Consider the following 21,370-nt stretch of genomic DNA (forward strand, 5'->3'; position numbering starts at 1 on the left):
TGAGTTTATAATTTTTCTGTACAGCAATTATCTTTTAGCAGCGTAATTATCACAGCAATCTCATGTATCTGCTATTTGTAATATTGATGAATTGTTGTGTTTTAAATCATTGTCTGTATGTATAGAATTCTACACCGAGCTCTACCTCTCTTTTAAATCAGAACCAGTGAAGGCGGTGAATGCCCTGTGTGAGTGCGTGGAGGCAGTTGGAGGATGGATGGCGGCTAACAGATTGAGGTTGAATCCTGACAAGACAGGAGTCCGGTTTTGGGGGGACAGGGGGTGGGTGGGTATGGGGGACTCCCTGGTCCTGAGTGGGGTAACTGTGCCCCTGAAGGACCAGGTGTGCAGCCTGGGAGTCACTTTGGACTCACAGCTGTCCATGGAGGCACAGGTCAAATCTGTGTCCAGGGCAGCTGTCTACCAGCTCCATCTGGTATGCAGGCTGAGACCCTATCTGCCCACAGACTGTCTTGCCCGAGTGGTGCATGCTCTAGTTATCTCTCACTTGGACTACTGCAATGCACTAGTCCAAGCAATGCAAAGGGCTACCTTTGAAGGTGACCCGGAAACTACAACTAATCCAGAATGCAGCAGCTAGACTGGTGACTGGGAGCGGCCGCGGAGACCACATAACACCGGTCCTGAGAGATCTGCATTGGCTCCCAGTATGTTTCTGAGCACAATTCAAAGTGTTGGTGCTGACCTTTAAAGCCCTAAACGGTCTCGGTCCTGTAAACCTAAAGGAGCACCTCCACCCCCATCGTTCAGTCCAGAAACTGAGATCCAGCACCGAGGGCCTTCTGGCAGTTCCCTCATTGCGAGAAGTAAGGTTACAGGGAACCAGACAGAGGGCCTTCTTGGTAGTGGTGCCCGCCTTGTGGAACGCCCTCCCATCAGATGTCGAGGAAATAAGCAGCTATCCTATTTTTAAAAGACATCTGAAGGCAGCCCTGTTTAGGGAAGTTTTTAATATTTAATGCTGTATTGTTTTTAACACTCGATTGGGAGCCGCCCATAGTGACTGGGGAAACTCAACCAGATGGGCGGGGTAAAAATCATGTAATATAAAATATTCTGCAATATACATGATAAATGGAAGCAGTAAAAATAATTATTGTAAGCTACATAATTAACATAAAGAACGACAGCCCATCAACCTCCAGAAAACCAATGAAAAACGCATGCGTTGTTATTTTATTGGGGGATTATTTTGATATCACTGCGACTTTTGTATTTTACGTCAGTTTGTATAACTGTTATTGGCCTTCCTTTGTCTCCTTTGCTTTTTTGCTGTTTGCCAGATACTTGTTTTCCCACAGGCACACACACTCAAATTGTAGCTTAAGGCCAAGGTCTTCCAGAGAAAGATTATATGTCAGCGGCTACTGTGTTTCACAAGCTTTGGTTTGGGCACATAAAAGTTCCAGCTATTATTTTGACCGCAAGGGTGGCACCATGCAGAATTTTTCCTCTGGGGAAGGAGCTGGATAAGAGGATGGATATGTAACAGCGGGTGGTTGTGTGATGTGGTACTGCTCATTGAACAGCAAATAAGCCCTCAGGTCACAACAATATTGTATCGTGTAGAGAGAGAGATATAGTGGAGCAGAAGGGGAGACTTGGAAATCACTCAGCCTTGCAGAGAGCTTGACAGGACAGGCTCATATTATTGCTGAGAGACTTGGTGGTGCCATTGCCACGACCCTGTGCAGCGCACATCCCTTTTTGACATGGAAGAAAAATGCTTATGGTCAAGGAGATGTTGGTATGTATTCTGAAATAGCTGTGCCCATAAGTCAGCCCATAAGTCAGCAGTAGAACATCTGCGTTGCATATAGAAGGTTCCAGGTTCAATCTCTAGGTAGGGCTAGGAGAGATTGATTGATTGATTGATTGATTGATTGATTGATTGTATTTACTGTATATCCCTCCTTTTCCTCCAAGGAGCTCAAGGTAGAGCACATGGTTTTCTAGGACCCCCCCCCCTTTTTTTTTAGGTCCTCAACATGGTACAGTGGTACCTCGGGTTACATACGCTTCAGGTTACATACGCTTCAGGTTACAGACTCTGCTAACCCAGAAATATTACCTCGGGTTAAGAACTTTGCTTCAGGATGAGAACAGAAATCTTGCTCCAGCGGCGTGGCAGCAGTGGGAGGCCCCATTAGCTAAAGTGGTGCTTCAGGTTAAGAACAGCTTCAGATTAAGAACGGACATCCGGAACAAATTAAGTTCTTAACCCGAGGTACCACTGTATTTTATTTTGTTCATATAAACTATGCCATAAACTCATATGGAATTAGTTCCAGCAGCTCTGGCTCCTTGCTGTTGATTCTCACAAAGTGAGCTTCTCTAGGAGGAGCAGGCTGGCATTTTCATTCAAACCAAATTCCCTTTTCCTTTCCTTCAATTTTCTTTCTTTCATTTTCTTTCACACGCTGCAAGAAGCTGTCTCTGCTCTTTGAGTGCTTAATATGCTCAATTTGCACACTGATTCTCTTGGCCAGAATCTTGCCCTTAAGCTTCTTGTTCACAATAATCCCCACAGCATGCTGGGTGATGTTGTATACCCTTCCTGTCTTGCCATGGTAACATTTGTAGGGCATGCCTTTCTGAATTGTGCCCATGCCTTTTATATCAACAATATCACCCTTCTTATAGATGCGCATGTGGGTGGCAAGAGGGACGACATCATGTTTGCAAAAGGGTCTTGAGAACATGTAACATGTCCCTCTCCTCTTCCCCTTGGTGTTGGTCATCTTGATGGATTACTGGAAGATGGCGTCCAAGGCCAAAAAACCTCTATGACTCATTTTATTCTCACCTTGTGAGATAGGTCTGGCTGAGAAGTAGTAACTGGCCCTAAGTCACTCAGTGCCTGACACTCTAGAGAGTCACTGCCAGTCAGTGTACAGAGAACTGAGCTACATGGACCAGTGGTCTGATTCAGGGTTCATCCACACTTCCACTTGTCCCATGCCAAGAGGTTTTTCACTTGTACCACCAGGAAAACTCACTGAATTAGAACAAAAGTCAATCTACAGGAAACCCGATGGACGTTTGTTCCGATTTAGCAGTAAACAGTGGGTTTTCACAGGAGAAAGTGGTGGGGCAAGTTGAAGCATGGACGGGCCCTCAGCAGGAAGCAGCTTCTTGTGTTCCTGTATTCCAAATGATAGACTGGGTTGGGGAGTCATGCATGCAGGACCCATCCCCAGTCAGTCAGGAATACATGTGACAGAGTTTCCTTCCTCAGCCCTAGTTGGACTGAGGTGTTATTTTTTAAGGAATGTTTATGGACTGTAGCGCACGTACCCAGTAATCTGTGAAATCTAGAATGGGGTTCATTAGTGGAGATTTAAACTGGTAAGCTCTGTTATTAGTACATAATGTTCCAAAGCAAACAGAGCAGAAGAAGAAGAGCACGTCTAAGCTATGTCTAATCAGCTCTCCATGTAAACTTTACCTTTTTTATCCTTGATGTGAACACCTTCTGTACAGTGATCTACAGCAGCCCAGCACTGTGATAAACTATCATAAGCTTTACAGAATTTATAGACTCTTACACCATCAAATAAACCACCTTTTTTGTTGTTGAAAAAGTAAAACTTGAGGTTGTATGTCACACATCAAAAAAAATAATAATGAGCCACTTGCTCCTGCCTAAATTATTTATCGGAAAAAGAAAAGTCAATTTCATTTCATGACATCAGCAGAACACCAAGGGAAAGCTGCAAATTATGAATAGACTATTGATCTATATGTCAGAAATATGCTGGAAACGTAAGACTGATATCTGGCACACAGTTCACGTAGACTCTAAGCACAGGTCTTGACAGGGAAAAGTGCACAACTGTACAAAGGACGTCAAACATCTTACATGGAGACAGGCCTATAGTGTAGGGCACAGTTGGATAACATAATTGTTGTGCAGAAGAGTTGATGTTTCAATGGCAAAAAAAGGCTATACCAGGTTCAGACCCTAAACATATTTCTCTATGGGGAGGAACCATGGGTGTAGCCAGGATTTTTGTTAGTGGGGCAGGCTTTTTTTGGGAGGAGAGGTTTTCTGAGGGGCAGAACCTCAGATTTGTATTGATTTTTATTGACTTGGAGGGCAGCTGCCCCCCCCTTGGCTATGCCCATGGAAGGAAGCATGGTTAAGTGTACCTGATCTCAAATTCAATTCTAGGCATCTCCAGCTGAAATTAGGCAGCACGTGGTGGAGACCCACTGCTAGTCAGAGTAGACAATATGGGGATAGATGAACAAATAGCCTGACCTATTCTAAAGCAACTTCCTAAATATTCATAATTAGCAAATAAGGAAAAGATGTCTCCTTGAGTGATCCCAAAGAGATGTCAGCTAAACCAGGCTTCCTCAACCTCAGCCCTCCAGATGTTTTTGGCCTACAACTCCCATGATCCCTAGCTAGCAGGACCAGTGGTCAGGGATGATGGGAACTGTAGTCTCAAAACATCTAGAGGGCCAAGGTTGAGGAAGCCTGAGCTAAAGTAACTACAAAGCACCCATAATAGTCCACATCATCCTATTATAAGTGGTTCACTCAGCTATTCCTTTAAAAACAATGGGCAAACTACCGTATTTTTTGCTCTATAAGACTCACTTTTTCCCTCCTAAAAAGTATGGGGAAATGTGTGTGCGTCTTATGGAGCGAATGCAGGCTGCGCAGCTATCCCAGAAGCCAAAACAGCAAGAGGGATTGCTGCTTTCACTGCGCAGCGATCCCTCTTGCTGTTCCGGCTTCTGAGATTCAGAATTTTTTTTTTCTTGTTTTCCTCCTCCAAAAACTAGGTGCGTCTTGTGGTCTGGTGCGTCTTATAGAGCGAAAAATACGGTATATCACAAGCTGTAGAGCTCATGGGATGCTGTTTTCTCTGTGGAACCATTTCAACTTAATGTCTTCATTAACTCCTTGATAGCTGCTTTTGGATTTATAGTAGTCTTACTGTGCTAGAAATTCTGCTTCCTCATCAGCTCAGAAAATAAAACTGAACAGGGTGGTTAACAATCACCATGAGGCAAACGTGCCATCTGCACTGTAGCCTCAGTTTCCCAAGCATGTTACACCACGATCTATCTTGGGGAGGGGGACAACATCTGTGCACCCAGCCATTACCTTTCAACTTTTAGTTTTCCAACATCAGGAGCATCTATAGTTTTTAAATAGATAGCTAGGTAAATATATAAATAATTATCTCCCTTGAGTGTCTATAGTTTTAAAATAGATACTTATTTCTATTTTCCCCTTTTTAATACTCTTCTTGTGTCTGTTGTGTTGTTTTGGGGAATTGGAGTGCTGCCATCGTTTCTGCTCTCCAAAGCACTTCTGCTTCCTCCTTTCAAGACTAAATTCAAGTTTAAATCATTTCTCCTTCACTTCACTTCACTTCAATTAAGAAAGATGGCAGTGAGTCGTGAGGGAGCCTCACTCTTTACTCATGGAGGCCAGATTCAGCTTGTCTTCTCAGTGAAGGAGCAGCTAATAAGTTTTTAGACATTTGAGGAGGAACAGCAGTGTCCAGAGATTAGTGATCAGTAAGAAAACACTTTTTCTTTCTTTCTTTTTTGAACCAAACATTTCGTTTAATAATATGTTTAAATGGTTCAATAATCCATTTATTTTAGTGTTTTCCACGATCACTTCTCTCATGCGTTTCCTGCTGATATTGCCATTCTGCTCTTCTCTAGCAGCTGTTTACAAGAGTTGCCTTTTTGTTGCTGGTCAGAATGACTCGTAATTAATTATATCTCTTCCATTTATCCTGCACTGCTAAGCATATATTGACTTGCTCCTTATGTTTTGACCCCATTAGTGCTCCTATTTCTTTTTCTGTGCCGCAGAGGCCAAATTTGGAGGTCCCATCAGGACCGAAATTGAGGAAGCCTGTTCTATAAGGCCTTGGGCTCACTTAAGAGGGTGTAAAGTGCAAGAGGGGTGGCCTTTGAATAGAGTTACCAAACAGATAAAGCCTGCCGTGTTGTGCACACACTCACAGGAGTAAGCTCGTATGAACATAGTGAAACATACCAGTCCACTTTCTCCAACCTAACTCCAACCCTCTAGACGTTGTTAGGATGCCCAACACCCACCAGCCCCAGCAAGCCTAACCAATGATATAGGATTGTAGGAGCTGCAACAGGAAACACCAGGAGGCATCATGTTGAGTAATGGTGTCATAAGCAAGCAAGCCTTGGATTCAGTTTTATGAGCAAAGGCGGCAAAATTTTGGCAGGCATCAGATCATAAGAGCCCTGCTGGACCAGATCAAAGACCCATCTAGTCCATCATCCTTTTCTCACAGTGGCCAACCAGATGCCTATGGGAAGTCCTCAGGGTAGCATACTGCCTCTGACAATTGTGGCAGAACAGCACTATCATAGCAAGTAGCCACTGGAAGCTTTATTCTCCAGGTGTTATTTTTTCATTGCTGCAGCAGACATTTGCTCACCTGCCAGACCTCTTCTATCTGTACAGCTTAAAAAGGCACAAGTATCCTGTTCTTTCTTAAGCAGAGCAGCCCCGTCCTGAATATATATTATTCTCCTAATTTCCTATCTTCAAGTGTCATTAAGGGCTGCTTCAACTCTTCTTTTAAATACTTCTGGCACCCTGTATCAGAACCTGCTGCATTTAATGGCTGCCAGAATTCCAATAAGTATGTGGCATAATCCAGACAGTGCCTTGGGGCTGAAATACACTTATCAGTAATGTTATTATTATATCTTATTACCTGCTTTTGGAAGCAGTCGCAGCCTATGTCTCTGCATTTCCTTTTCTCCAGGCCACTGAATAAGTTTCCTCTATAAATGTCATCATAATTAAATTTGACCCCCCAAACCCGCTCTTCTAGGCCTCTCCACCAACTGTATTTCGGAAGTAAAGATATGTGAAATGCCTGGTGACGGTGCTTAAGAAATGCGCTGCGGATCAGGCATGATAGAGGTGTATAGAATTATACATGGTGTGGAGAAAGCAGATAGGGAGATGATTTTTTTTCACCCTCCCTCATAATACTAACCATGATTGTTCTTTTCTGCCTCCACAGTAAAAGGTAGTTATGTCTCTGAATACCCAGTTGCTAGAAATAAAAAGTGAGGAGAAAGCTGTTGCCCTCAGGTCCTCCTTGTGGCCACTGTGAGAACAGGATTCTGGATTCTAGTTGTCTTAGTTCTTATGACAGCAGATGTACAAGATCCCAGCACATCTCATGGGATGAGGGTGAAGATGGCTCTGTACCCTTTATGCTGACAATGTGAGACTTCACAGGCTAATGTTTCCCACATGCTGTGGAATTATGCCATTGTGGCTTCACTCTAGAGAGAAGCGCAAGATTCAAAGGACAATAAAGCTTGTTCCAGATTCTCAAGGGGGCTTAAGCTAGGTTTTTTTTTTCCCCTCTCTCTCTCAAATAGCACATCCCTATGCTATTCTCAGAGTGGCATATCAATAGTCAATGTATGCTGCATATTTAGCCTTTATACAGATTCTTCCCCATGTGGTGCTATTGACTGAAATTTGGTGTGTGCAGTGGTCAGATCTGATCCACAGAGGTATTTCAGTCCTTTTTCTTTACATGCGTCACTAAAGTGCACAGTGAACCAAACAGTGACAGAGAACCTAGATTTCAAATTCTGTACAGTATCAGCAATAAAAATAATTCAGACATATGCAATAGCCTTTAATGGAGCATTAATGTGTCATTGAAAACAGATTATTTAATTACTTTGACAGAGAACCAGACCCTGATTTCAAATTCTATATGAGCATCAAAATTCATGTCAATGTTTGCAATAGTAATATATCATTAAATAGCTGGTTTTCAATAGTATCCAGGAAGAAAGGTAGTACAGCATACAACCATATAAAGTCTAATTCTAGGTAGAAATAGCCTCAGCAAACAGGACCCAAACTAGAGGTGACTAACTTCCCCTCTTAGTTTAAGTGGGAAATGGTGGAGGAAAGGGGCTGTCTCTTATCATGTTTCTGCTCAAAACATGCCTTTCTCTCCCCCCCCCCCGTCTTGACACTTTTCTATTCATAAAAGGAAAAATAAGCTGAGAAAGATGATAAAAAGGATGAGTATGCAGATGACACCCAGCTCTACCTCTCCTTTAAATCAGAATCAGTGAAGGTGGTGAAGGTCCTGTGTGAGTGCCTGGAGGCGGTTGGAGGATGGATGGCGGCTAACAGATTGAGGTTGAATCCTGACAAGACAGAAGTACTGTTTTGGGGGGACAGGGGGCGGGCGGGTGTGGGGGATTCCCTGGTCCTGAATGGGGTAACTGTGCCCCTGAAGGACCAGGTGCACAGCCTGGGAGTCATTTTGGACTCACAGTCGTCCATAGAGGCTTAGGTCAAATCTGTGTCCAGGGCAGCTGTCTACCAGCTCCATCTGGTATGCAGGCTGAGACCCTACCTGCCCGCGGACTGTCTCACCAGAGTGGTGCATGCTCTGGTTATCTCCCGCTTGGACTACTGCAATGCACTCTACGTGGGTTTTATTTTTAAAGAACTTCTGGTTCTTCATTTGTTCACTATATATAAACAATATTCACTTCATCCACGCTAATATAACACCCAACATTGCCACTTTCTATAAACATCTTCAACCCTCAAATCCAAATTTCATTATTTCTTTTCCTTTTTCACGCAAAAAGTCTATGAGATGTTAACAATGACTTTTCTCTAATTAAGCATGCCAATTTTGCTATCTCAGCTAAGTCCATTAGTTTTAACAGTCAATCTTCCCTTGTTGGTAATAATGGCTCCTTCCAAGAAGAGGGCTTGTGTTTGTTTGGTGTGTTTTTTAAAAAAAGGTAACCTAATGTGGAGAAGTTTAAAGTAAGATTGGAAAAATGAGAAACTGAAAGAAACCAAATTGTCAGATTTTCCCCATCGCTACTCTGCTCAAACTTACAGCTTCCTGAGCTTGCTTTTGGTTTTTAAAAGATACATATTGCTGCATGATTCATCCAGTTCAGGCTAACTCAGTAGCTAACTTGCAAAGCACCAGCCTCCCCTGACAAAGGAAGTCAACATCTGTGCCATATAAGGACCATTTCCTGCGAGACACAAGCAAGATAAGACATGGGGAATTAATAAAGGCCCTTAAAATGCACAAACACAGATCGTATCTCTGATGAATTATGTTGTGAAATCCTCTTCCAAGTTCTCCGTCTTTCTCATGGTGAGTTGGCAGGTGCCACTCTCTTGCCTCTCAGAGAGATGCGTGAACACCCACACACATACAAGCACACATATGCGCAGAAAGAAGCTGCAGGGAGGCTAGAGCTTGCTCTTGCTTGCGGCATTCCCTTTCCCACCCCCCTCTCACAAGGGCGTCAGAAACGGTAGCACAGATTGCTTAAGTGAGAAGGTGTTCTGTTGCTCATAACTCTGCTATATCTGAGAGGTGTCTGGAGGCACAGGAGCACGTTCGATGCTCCGTTGTTTGGCAGAATGCTTACCGTTGAAGAATTGGCTCTCTAGCCTGCTCATTGTACGTCAATCAACAAAGCCAACCTCAGGGGTACCCAGAAGTAAAAAGCTGCCTTTGCAAATATATAGACGCAAGCAGAGAGTGTTTTCAACACTGAAAACAAATGGAGGTAAAAATATATATATATGGCACGGCGTGTGCACTTGATGCATTCAGGTGATACAGTAACTTGGCTGGCTTGCCGGTGAATTGTACAGTTTATCTATTTCAGTGAATATGAAATACAGCAACCAGGTGGTCACCTTTCACAGTGTGTTTATTTTAATGCTAAATGTACTTGAACTAATGCTGTATTTATTTGCTTAACTGATAAGTCACTGGAATGGCATCTGCATCCGGGATGGAGGGATCAATCAGGAAACCTGTCAGCTTTCCTATTCTCGTCATATCAAAGTCTGGTTGGCGACATTATTGTTGCGATAAAGCCGGCTGAAAGCTGCTAAGTGATTCTGACTGATCAGTGTTGCAGAATGAAGTACACACTGTACTTGTGAATGATTTAATGCTTCCAGTCTTCCACCAAAAAGGGGTGAAGAAACTGCCGGTGAAAGTTCCTGCATTTCTGAGAATCCAGCCCCATTGATTGTGAAAGCAAGGTTCCACCAATTTTAATTTTTAAAAAGTAGTACTAGAAGCTGGTAAGGTAAAGGGACCCCTGACCATTAGGTCCAGTCATGACCGACTCTGGGGTTGTGGTGCTCATCTCGCTTTATTGGCGAGGGAGCTGGCATACAGTTCCGGGTCATGACTAAGCTGCTTCTGGCGAACCAGAGCAGCGCACGGAAACGCCGTTTACCTTCCCGCCGGAGCAGTACCTATTTATCTACTTGCACTTTGACATGCTTTCAAACTGCTAGGTGGGCAAGAGTACTAGAAGCTGGTACTAGAAGGCAAAACGTCCACATATACTGCATGACATGTGCAGCAGGTAGGAATACCTGGGAGGTTGAGCCAGTGGCACCTTTCAACAACTCAGGAAGGTGGAAGCAAAAAAAGGGAGATCTGGGAGAAATTTCCATTCTACTCCTGATAGACAAGAACCATGGACAACCTCTGTGCATGGTGAATGCTTGAAACAGGTAGGTTATTGTTGTGTGATATAAAGCGGGACCGTTGTACCTGGTAAACTGGATATTTAAAACAAAATTTAAAAATTCCTTCCAGTAGCACCTTAGAGACCAACTAAGTTTGTTATTGGTATGAGCTTTTGTGTGCATGCACACTTCTTCAGTGTGTATCTGAAGGAATTTTTATATTTTGTTTCGACTACAGCAGAGCAACATAGCTACCTACCTGTAACTGGATATTTAAAGAGACAGGCATTTTATTCTCAGTCCTTGGCTGGATCTAGATGCGTCAAAGAAGTGATTCAGTTAAACGTGTTGTAAACTCATATAGTACAGGGAAATCTGGTAGGGAAAGACGGGTCTCCGCAGCACCATGTGGCGTCACAGTGTTATATCACATATGCAACACATAAAATGCTTTTTCTTTACCAGTCTAGCTGAGTCCCTTGAATCTGTTTTGGTTGATCACATTGCAGTGCACTTGGCCAAGAAAATCAGGAGTAGCCTGATGACCTTTGCCCAGCCCAGCTCGCCTAAAATAGCCTCTTTTCTAAGCACCAAGGGTCACTCATATTCAGAAATGTCCCGCCAAGCCTAATGGGACCAAATGGGTCCTAATCATTTAAGGCTGTTACATCCATGCAGAGTCTCCAGTCTACTAGGCCGACTCACATGGAAAGTGACTTTGAACCCTTACAGCTGCCACACATTGCACCTCAACCCTGAAGCAATTTTGGCCACCTCCTTGAGGAGCAGGGAAACCATTACATTTAAATTAAACTGAAATAAGAATTTGGGAATATTGTTGATCTGGATCCTGGTGAGCCTAGCCACATAAAAAAGGCATACTTGTTCCAGAGAATGCTAGGGATTTTGTCAAAATTAAATTGTGGCCTCTCATTTCATCTCATTAGGGCACAGGTAAGGAACCTTGGTAAAGGGACGCGGGTGGCGCTGTGGGTTAAACCACAGAGCCTAGGACTTGCCGATCATAAGGTCGGCGGTTCGAATCCCCGCGATGGGGTGAGCTCCCGTTGCTCGGTCCCTGCTCCTGCCAACCTAGCAGTTCGAAAGCACATCAAAGTGCAAGTAGATAAATAGGTACCGCTCCGGCGGGAAGGTAAACGGCATTTCCATGCACTGCTCTGGTTCGCCAGAAGCGGCTTAGTCATGCTGGCCACATGATCCGGAAGCTGTACGCCGGCTCCCTCGGCCGATAAAGTGAGATGAGCGCCGCAACCCCAGACTCAGTCACGACTAGACCTAATGGTCAGGGGTCCCTTTACCTTTAAGGAACCTTGAATCTAGGGGGCAAATGCAGCCCTACTTGCCTCTCTATCTGGTACTCAGAATTGTTCCCAGACCACACCCTTCCCTTGCCCTATGTCACACCCTGAGAGCAGACCCTCCAAGTCCTGGATTTAAAGAAGCTGCCCCAGTTCCTGATTTGATCGCAGAATGACCCGCTTTTCATTGGGACGTTCCTATTTTTATCAAAGAAATGTTTGGAGCGTATGTGAGTGTGTTTCTCCTTACTTGCCTGGATGGAAGATGGAGAGGGGTGTGTGATTGTGTGTAGTAATTAACCTACTGTTCAAGGGTAAAGCTTATATATTTGTTGCTCCACCCCTTTTTGCCTCTGGCTCCACCCCTACTGGCATGTGGTCCTTGGAGGGCTACCCAGAAGGGAACATAGCCCTTAATTAGAGAATACCAGCATGCATTGTCAGGTCAAGCACCTTGGAAATTACTGCTTGAGAAGCAAGATGGTGTTTACCATCTTTACTGAAGCAAAGTTCTTAACCCGAGGTACTATTTCTGGATTAGCGGAGTCTGTAACCTGAAGCGTCTGTAACCCAAGGTACCACTGTAACACATATCAAAGGTGTCTGGATCAAGGAGCCATCTTGTCACCTGTCTTAGACAATAGATTAAAGAGAGATTGTTTGAACAGTGATCTCAATTTTCCACCTCTTAGACCTTCATGCATCACACAGCATTCTGACAGCCTGACATTTTCCTTGCAGTACGGTACTCTGTGTTCCCCCCTCTGGTTCCATGTTGTTCAAAATGGCACTCAGAAGGAACATGCAGTACTTAAAGGCTGCATTCAGTCTCTACCTGTTTAGACAGGTAAACTAATACTCTTAAAATGAAAGCTTGGGGGACGAAATAGCTGAGGTGACAAAGCAGAACTGGCACAGAGGGATAAGAATGATCTCTGAGCAGGGATAAAACGGCTCTCCATTTTCTCATGCCACTGAGACAAAAATGTGCTCTTATTTATCGTCATTAAAATGCCATTAGACCTGAAGCTCTGTTTATTTTTGCTAGGCAAGTCTTTCTCACGGACAATCTAGTAATATTTATACAGCAAAAAGCAAAGTCCAGCTAGTTATGCTTGTTTGCAGATTACATATGCTCAGTTACCTGGTACAGTTCAGCTGGCAAGCCTTTTCAGTGAAATGTTAGTCCTAAATCAGCTTCAGTCATTTTGTTATGCTGCGGCTCAATATGCCTGAAACTGTCTGCAAGAGAAATCCTGGCTTACTCAGGCTTGAATTGAGGAACCGGATCTTGCCCCTTTGCTCATTCATGCTAAGGCCAAACCATCCATTAATCTACATGTTGCTGGGCTGAAATGTTTGTGTGTGACTATATCTTTTTACATCTGCAGCATCCCTGCTTCCCTGTGCTCTTTGTCCTACCATTGCAAAACACACACCAAAAATATAACAACAATGAGTAGAGTGACTGTTAGGAAACTCACCACAAGTCTCATTGAACATGAGCTAGAGCTCCTCTAGGTGCCCAGGTACTCCATTGTGGTGAAGATGACAAATAGATTGTTCTTCTTTCACACCATTCCATCTGTGCAGAGGCATTAGGTGAGCTATTTCAGGTGTTTGAAGGTCTCCATGGAGGCAATATTATTGATTGATTGATTGATTGATTGATTGATTGCGTTTATATCCCACTTTTTCTCCAAGAATCTCCAGAGAGTTACATGATTCTCCCCCTTCTCATTTGATCTTCACAACAACCCTGTAAGGTAGGTTTGGCTGAGGGGTAGTGACTCATCCAAGGTTATCCAGTGAACTTCATGGCTGAATAGGGATTTGAACCCTGAACTTGCAGGTCCTAATACAACACTCTAACCACCACACCACACTAGATCTCAATTCCCCAGGGACAACCTACAGTGGTATATTTCCAAGACACTTTGTAGATAAAATTGTTTGTATTTGTTCCACCTTGGACAGCTGTGTTGTCTCCTCTGACTTGTGTTGTTTGTTTTTTTAATCCCTCAGTGGAGCCAACATTATTAAAGCATTATTGGCTTGGCAACTCTTGAAAATTCATTTTGGGAGCAGTTGTGTCTGTGTTGTCCGAGATGCATTTCAGTCCGGTTTCCGATCTGCTCATGATACTGAAATTGTCATGATCACCTTGGTGGAAGACCTTCACTTAGAATTCCACAGGGAGAGTGTGTCCCTCTTGATTCTGCCAGATCTGTTGGTGGTGTTTGATACCACTGAGCACAATATCCTTCTGGATAATCTCTCAGGGTTGAACTTTGGCGGGACAACATCACAGTAGTTCTGGTCTTTCATGAGAGGACATTTCCAGGTGAAGGTTCTAGGGGACTTTGGTTCATATCCATGGCTTATAGGTTCCTCAGGGTTCTATTCTGCCCCTCCCCAACATCTGTATAAAACTGCTGGGAGAGGTTGTCCAGGATTTTGGAGTACCTCAGTCTCTCTCCCTTTCTAACCATATCAAGGAGGCTGTAGATGTCCTAGACCAGTGCTTGATTTCAGTAAGGGATTGGATGAGGGCTAACAAACTGAAACTAAATCCAAGTGTTCAATTTCAATGCTTACCTGGTGTTAAAAGGAGCAGGGCCACCCAGAGGGGATTAGAGGAGATACTGTTGTACCAGGCCTAGAGCAAGTAGGGAGCTCAGATTCGTGGCTGTCTTTCTTATTTTTTTAGTAAGTCATTAGAGCCAACTTTAGAAGACATCTGGAGGCAGTCCTGTATAGGGAAGCTTTTTAAATTTTAATGTTTTGTTAGATTTTTGTATGTGCTGGAAGCCACTCAGAGAGGTGGGGCAACTATTTCATCTGGTTTCTAGCTTTGTCATGAAACTGAAAGTGATATGATCACTTTGGTGGTAGACCAATCAAGAATAACTGCACAGGCTGTCTATTCATTTCTGATTGCAATTCAGAGAGCTAGTTTTAGCTAGCTCCAGCCACTCCCAGACTGGCTTCCAGTCACTTTACCTGGACTGACTTTCTCCATATAATGCTGCTCAAGAACCAAGATAGTCCACAGAGGTCCATCTTTCTGTTGCTTCAGGAATTTGCAACAACCCATGAGGACATTTTCTTTGTCAGCCCATCACCTCTGGAAGTGCTTTTCTCTGGGCACTGCTTCTACTCAGGGCAGTCAAAACTTTTCTTTTTATTCTTTTTATTCTTTGAACCTTCCTAGATATTTTGACTGCTGCGAGTTTTGTTATTGTTTGTTGATATTATTGAACTGTTTTCAATGTGCACCACTCAAATCTCCTTAGGGAGGTGAGTAGGATGCAAATGATTTTAAATAAATAAGTAATCACTAAATAAATTTCCTGCAGAGAAAGATGGAAGGCAAAATCAATCCTCCTTCACTCCTGTCGACAATCATCACCAAAAACAGGGCTTAAAACTCCTTTGGGATATTTCACAAGCTAGTTTTCACACAATATCCCCCACCCGCTGCATTTTCCAGAGATGTTTTCCCCATTACGAAAGTATGTACACTGTCTGAGCAAACTAGGGATTGTGGGCTTGGTGATCAATTAGTTTTCTAAGTTGAGCTCCATTAGAAAAATAACAATTTGAAGACTTGCTTCTTAAGTCACTCTCAGGCACTGGCCTCTTCAATATTGAATGCTTTTAGTTTCTTTCCATCAGTCAATGGCAGCTGAAAATGCTTGGCAAATTGCATTGACGTAAAATTGGCAGTTCCCTCTGCCTGTTTGCTTGCTTGCTTGCTTGGTGGGCAGAACACACACAGTTGCCCTGGATGCATTTAAACTGAGGCTGGATCATAGACTCACAGAACTGTAGAGTTGGAAGAGACCCCAAGAGTCACCTAGTCCAGCAATCACAACTAAGGCATCCATGACAGATGGCCATCAAACTTCAGATGCTCAGGTAGTTTCTTTTTGCCCATCCAGAGTAAGATGCAAGGGGAACTTCAATTCACCCACATCTCCTCCCAGGTGAGATGGATGAGTTCCATCTATCTGTAGTACTCAGGCATCTCACCACAAGGTGACACTCTCCACTTTCAGCTCAAGCCAAGGCATCGTTTCCTTGACATGCCCACTGTGATCCATCTGAGTAGATTGAAAGTATGATGCTTTTAATTATATATATCCAAATATTTCTACCCAGGAGGACAAAGCTATTACTCCCCAAACCATCCATAATGCAGAATGGCTCCAGATATCAGCACATCTGCAACTGTGTTGTTTTCTCCTCTATGTGCTTCCATTTGAATTATTTTTAGCATATAATGAGTGGAGGGAATTGATCCAGCTCTCTGCCAGCCTGGCAATGGATGTAGATGTCATGGCAGATGAGACTTAAGCCTTCAGGACCTATATTGTTGCAATAAGAAAGGTAGCGGCTCACACTGCAATCCTAATGCACATCTACTGCAAAACAAACCTCACTGAATTCACTAGTACTCCCAAGTTAGTGGGTTGTGGCGGATGCAGTTATCTGATCACCCATTGACCACATCACTGCTGCTTAGCAGGAAATATGGGAGGGTGGGCAAGGCGATGTTGAGGTTGGCACAGTGCAAATGCATCAGCAGAGCCAGTCCATAATTACCAGCTGCCCATTTGCACTGTGCTGACCTCACCATGGCCTATCTGCGCGCACACAGACACACACACACACACACACCAGCTCCTGGAAAGCAGCAGCAATGCAGGCAATGGCAGGTCAGCTAAGTGCCATTGGCTCGGCAATTGCTACTGCTCCCAGGTGAAAGTGCATATAGGATTGCACCCTTACACTTTCATTTATCTCATGGTTCATTAATCAGTTGCTTTACATTTCCTGCCTTCATGTAGCCTATTAGCCATCAGTTGCTCACCTTGCTTATATTTTTTTTCAGTAGACAACTAGAAGCACACCATGCATTACTGATATATTATATTTTCCCCAAAAGTTAAAAGTTTTGCCTGACTGACTGCTTTACTTACTTATTAAATGTATTTATTTATTAAATGTCTATCCCACCTTTCCTCTCAAAAGGAGCCCTTTAAAGCTACAGTTCCCTAAGATGACAGTATTTTTTTTAAACTTAGCAGAGGTATTAGATTGTAAATGCAGAGTAGACAGTAGCATCAGATCACCCTGGCAAGGCAATGGCCAAATGTCTTAGATTTCTTGAGCTTCCTGGGTAACTTGCAGCTTTTCTTCTGCTCTTAGCCTGATATGTTAATATTAATGTCACTTGTTGCGTCCTCATACAGGATTTCAGTGCAGTCTGTTGTACTAGCTGGGCTAGACTGCACAGCAGAGCACAGCAATGCAATGCAAACAATAATTGCCCAACGGCTTGCCAGAACATCCTGAAATAATTATCTTCTTTACCACTGGCGGAGCAGATAGCTGTACAACTCAGCAGGCATCCTCATATAAAGTATTATTCAACGGCTGTAACTTTGCTACCCTTATTGAAGTGCTCTTCAATCTCTGTCAGTTCAAGCTGTACTTCATGTAAATTCCTTCCTCCTCTTTTTTTTTTAGACACAGCAAAAAACTGTTTATTTTCAAAATAGGAAAATTCCTTAAGGAATTTGCAGTTTTGCACTCACCTTTCTGAAATGAATTTCACGTAGGTAAATGAATCTGGATACAGATCTTTGGAAAGACAAACCCGCTCTCTTTTATAAAAGTTAGAACTAAATTGGGATAATATTTCACATCCTGAAAACCTCGCCTGCCAAGTTCACACTGGAGAAGCAGGAAGGCAAAGATATAATAGACTGGAGATCAAAGTCTACTGTAGTGTGTCGATACCTCATGGATGTTTGCCGTTTACAACCCCTGCTATCTTATTGCTTCTCCTCCTAGAGGTGAACGATAATCTATGGATTCAAATCTGTTGAATGTCCACCTTATATCATTCAGTGTGGTGGCTGTCAATCAAAGGGCTTCAAAGGGGAACCATCAAAGGCGCAAACTTCCCACACTGAATAAGGGTATAATGAGGTTAGTGCTGGAGATACCAGCTCCAACTGAGCTATTCATATCAATGCCTTCCATTGATATTTATTCAGGTTTTGTCTGAAGCATTCTGCTTTTCTACGGTATCTTTTTCCGTTTCTTACTTTCCACCTAGGTGGTCACTTATACATAAGGATAAAGTAAAGTAAAGGGACCCCTGACCATTAGGTCCAGTATTGGGGTTGTGGCGCTCATCTCACTTTATTGGCCAAGGGAGCCAGCGTACAGCTTCCGGGTCATGTGGCCAGCATGACTAAGCCGCTTCTGGCAAACCAGAGCAGTGCACGGAAACACCGTTTACCTTCCCGCCGGAGCGGTACCTATTTATCTACTTGCACTTTGACGTGCTTTCGAACTGCTAGGTTGGCAGGAGCCGGGACCGAGCAACAGGAGCTCACCCCATCACAGGGATTCAAACCGCCAACCTTCTGATCGGCAAGTCCTAGGCTCTGTGGTTTAACCCACAGCGTCACCCGTGTCCCTTCATACCTAAGGATACAGAGTGTCTATTTCAGTTTCTCACTTTTCCAATCTTAAGTGCAGCTCACCTCATTTTCCCATTCATCTGTGGATTTTTTTCAGGTCCCCGTGAAATTTTGCAATTTCCCCATAACATGACATACATTTGTATGTTAATAATGTATTCATTGCTTTTTACGAATTCCCAGCAAGCAGGAAGTAAGTAGGAATGCAGGCAAATACTATACAGCCTGAGCACCCCAGACACTAACCACCACCACAGCATCCTAAGACTGCTTCTTACCATCAGCTCTGTTAAAATTCAAAAAGAAAACAAGCAACTTCTGGCTTCACCCCTCCTTGAAAGGTTTCCCTTCCTGCTGGTTTTTGCAAAAATTCTACAGCTAAGAAACTAAGTGCATGAGTTTGCTCCCCCCCCCTCCCAATTCCTTTTCCTTTTGTGTCATGTCTTTTGGATTGTTAGCCAGACTCTGAGACCATCTTGTCAGTGATATTGCAAGCTGCTCTGAGAGTGTGAGTGTGTGTGTGTGCGCGCGCGCAACATAAAAATGCTTTAAATAAATATCTATTTTTAAGTGAATTCCACACCTTCTGTACTTATGGTACTGTGTGAGGTTTTCCTCTTGGCCAGCTTACTCAGAGCATCCACTTACTTAGGGCAGTTGAACGAACTATAAAAAATGGTTGTGGCTAACCATTTTCCCGAAGCTATTTGAATATCATATAAGGGAGGGAGGGGAGGGAGGAGAGAATGCAAGGTTGCTATTTGCAAGTTGTCATATTCTAGGAACTTTTGTTTCCATGACTCAGTTGGAGATTGTATATCCCCAAAACTTAAACATTCAATCTGGATATTAAAACCTAGAAATCCCTGGAGATATAATAACTTCCATGTTGTACTTGCCAGTTTGGCATTACTGCTTAAACACACACCAGGATGCTTATTTGCTTTTATTTTAGTGTTCAAGAACAACAAAATGAACAGGGGGCAGGGAGGAGTTCTAGTTTTTGAAATTACCAAGGGATGTGAAGCATAAAAGACAATCCTAGTTATTGTCTGTATAAAGGAAAAATAATTTATCTCTTCATTTCATGCAAATTAAATAATTGCATAAGATGTGGATAATGTTTCCCTCCCCCCCCCCTTTAAAACCAAACCAGCCATGTGGCTCAATTATAAAAAGAATAGAATGAGACAATCCTGAATAACAGGCAGTCCTTGAACTGTGGGCTACAGCACAGTGGGCCAATGATTACCAAGCGGGAAAACTTAACATTTTAGATGTAGTAATAAAGACAACACCAGCTTGGGATCAAAATGGCCACAACTTTATTGATTCTAGATGTAAACCAGATTTGGCATAGGTGTATCCTGTATCAGCCAAGCCTATTGCTGGTTGATATCACCATCACGGTCAATCCTAGTAAAAGGAACACACACACACACACACACACACACACACACACACACACACACGATGCAGATCTAATGGGGAAATTATGCCAAGATGCCATTCAGGGATGTTCTATGGCCCGCCGGTCTACACCCAGGCTCTTAGACAGAACCCAACCCTTGGACCCCTTTAATGGGGTACCTTGAATTGTTCCCCAAGTTTTTGACTAAGGATCAAACCCAATGCCCTTTTTCACCAAAGTTTCCACACTACCTTGAAAAGCTCGTCCGCACAGCACAATGAAGATGCAATGGAGGCAGCAAAGTACATCTTATTTGCTGCCTTCACTGCAGTCTGGGTTAGAAGAGGAAGACAATGGCTAGTGGGCAGACTGGGCACATTTGGCCATTATCTTTACCTGGTTGAATGAGCTCGATGCCAGTATGTAAGGCCATGATGACAATATCCTCACAGCTACAGACAAATTCTGCATTTGAAAAAGAGCTTCAGCTCCGGTGCAGAAAGACTGGTGCAACATAACATGGAAATGTTCCCACTGGTAAAAAGTTTTAAGATGAGCAAGGAATTGTATGGCCTCCTCATTCAGGAACATCTTGCAGCTCTGGTAGAAAAGATTGATCATTTTTTCCCACTGTTGTCTACAGAAAATTTCCACTGGGTTAGAGACCCCTTCGCGAATTGCTGCTGTGCAGGATTGGCATTGAATGAAGTAAATGGCCTGCATTTCAATTGATTGCACCTTGAAAATGAAACATAGGACTATGTCGCTTCAAGAGCATTGGCTAGCCTTCTACAGTTATCCACAACATATTGTTGTGAACACAGATAAATATGAAAGACCAAAAGAGAAAGGCTTCTTTGTGCTGATGAGGAGATGAGAGGGTTTTTTGTCTCAAATTAGACCTAACATAAAGTAGTAGTGTTCTATGTTATAAATCAGGCACTGCTAGAAGTTGTTTCTTTTTGTTTTCCAATGTGTTTCTTAACAATAAAAAAATTTGGTGTGGTGTGAGCAAATTTTTATTCCAAAAGTTTGACCCAGAGAAAAACATCTGAGAACCACTGCTCTAGACTAAGGTAGTAGATTGCAGTATCTATTTACATCTGTGCTATAAAACAGCCTGACATATCATAACAGCAAACAAAAGACTTCATGTTCTCATTATTACTAACCCCAACATTTGAGAATATTGGTTTCCCTTCCTGCCAGCTGTGCACAGGAGGAAACCTCTGTTGAGATTTCATTTTCATAAGACGTCATTTTAAGCTTTGAGCCTAAGGCTCCTGTTGTTGATTCCCCTAGTAAATCAGAAGTCATTTCCACTGTGTCCAGGGGAGTCACTCTGTTATCAAGCAGGTTTTAAGACAGGAGAGCAGAGACGCAAGCCAGTGAACTACGGAGGGCAGAAGAAATTGATTGCAAGCAGACAGATATAATTATACTGCAGAGCCCATTTAATATTTTCTCTAAGCATCTCAGTGGAATTAAAACAATAATAAAAACCTGTTCCCTTTTATTTGAATTGCAAATAAGCAGAGTTGCCCAGAAGACTTCATTGTGCATTGCAGGAGCTGGGCCT

General features: G+C 43.1%; 1 pseudogene; it reads right to left on the reverse strand.

The window, feature by feature from the left end:
• Nucleotides 1-2,279: 2,279 nt before the first annotated feature.
• LOC128413433 (60S ribosomal protein L21-like) lies at nucleotides 2,280-2,796 on the reverse strand (annotated as a pseudogene).
• Nucleotides 2,797-21,370: the final 18,574 nt, after the last annotated feature.

The sequence above is a fragment of the Podarcis raffonei genome, chromosome 5 (assembly GCF_027172205.1).
Source record: "Podarcis raffonei isolate rPodRaf1 chromosome 5, rPodRaf1.pri, whole genome shotgun sequence".
In the NCBI taxonomy this organism is placed as follows: domain Eukaryota; kingdom Metazoa; phylum Chordata; class Lepidosauria; order Squamata; family Lacertidae; genus Podarcis; species Podarcis raffonei.